The sequence below is a fragment of the Limulus polyphemus genome, unplaced genomic scaffold, assembly GCF_000517525.1.
Source record: "Limulus polyphemus unplaced genomic scaffold, Limulus_polyphemus-2.1.2 Scaffold6865, whole genome shotgun sequence".
NCBI classification, from domain to species: Eukaryota; Metazoa; Arthropoda; class Merostomata; order Xiphosura; family Limulidae; genus Limulus; species Limulus polyphemus.
The window spans coordinates 16625-18001 of record NW_013672475.1 but is presented as its reverse complement, the minus strand read 5'-3'; the positions used below and the strand labels follow the sequence as shown (position 1 = coordinate 18001).

The window sequence follows — 1377 nt, the reverse complement described above, 5'->3', positions numbered from 1 at the left end:
ATCTTGTATATACCAGACTACCCCCAATCTAGTAGTCTCCCGATAATTCACGAAGGTTCGAGAAGTACGTGGCGTGATACTAGTCACGTGACCTCGCTGACGCAACAGTATCAAGATATATCGTTAGCAACACAAGTTTAAATTTTGGATGTGTGCGGTATCAAGATACAACATAAGTTTAAGTATTATAAACGCCAGATATAAAGATACAACATAAGTTTAAATATTATAAACGCCAGATATAAAGATACAACATAAGTTTAAATATTATAAACGCCAGATATCAAGATACAACATAAGTTTAAGTATTATAAACGCCAGATATCAAGGTACAACATAAGTTTAAGTATTATAAACGCCAGATATCAAGGTACATAAATTGATGAAGCATATAACACACCCATTTCTCTCCTCGTATGTCTAAACACATTCCTACTGTTAATTCCATCTACGTAGTTGTATGACAAGGGTATAAATGTAAAAAAATAGGAAAGAGGGAATTGAAATAAGTATATGTACACACTCTTTAGAGAAATAATACGACTTACGCTAAAACTGTGCACTTTGTCACGTGACGTCTAACTTTGAGTATAGAAGTCTGTATGTGCCTGTGTTCTTTGTACCAAAGCCACAGTGGGCTGTCTACTGTGTCCACCGAGGGCTTTCGAACCCCTGATTTCAGCGTTGTAAATCCGTAGAGTTACCACCAGGTTTTGTTAGTAGTTATAGCACTGGTACCATAACAAACTTTATACCTCTACTTCATTTGTCGAGACTTAAATACTGAAGTGTAATTAATAAAGAAAAGAGCACAACGAATGACGTGTCTCACCACGAGAAATACTTCCTCGAATGATTCACTCTTTACTTCCTTATTAACATTCAGGTTAACATATGTTCATTTGTATTTGCATATCATAATAGCTTCAAGATAATATCTGCCTTAGTATTGTTTTACAGGGACACATCTGTCGGCCGTCAGTATAATTGATAATTTTTATATATGGATTTCGAACTAGTATAACATTTAGGTGAAACTTAAATAAATTTAAAATGTATCGTTTTCAGTGCAAACGTGATCAACATTTTAAACATATTGTTACGTCTCCGTTTGTTAATTGATTTTTCCGTAACTTCGTTCCGACGAAACTTTAACGACACAAGTCTTTACTTAATAAAACTGGTTTATTCTTTCCGAATATAACTTTACGATACACTTAATTTCAGTATTCGCGCTAAAACAAACAATATAACGAACGAACGTTAACTTCAACAATACGTCTCTCCCTGACCGCAGTTCAATTACTCATTACCTACACACACATTACCGCATCACGTTGTCACCCTCTTATATATACCAGCCTACCCTATCTAGTA

The 1377-nt window shown here is 34.8% G+C and overlaps 1 long non-coding RNA gene across 2 annotated transcripts in view; it reads right to left on the bottom strand.

Moving 5' to 3' along the window:
- LOC111089636 overlaps positions 1-737 on the bottom strand; it is a 22048-nt gene extending 21311 nt beyond the window's left edge. For both annotated transcript variants that reach the window (XR_002613857.1, XR_002613856.1), the window contains exon 1: positions 549-737. This is a non-coding gene — a long non-coding RNA (uncharacterized LOC111089636). The remainder of the gene's footprint in view (positions 1-548) is intronic.
- Between the last annotated feature and the right edge of the window lie 640 nt (positions 738-1377).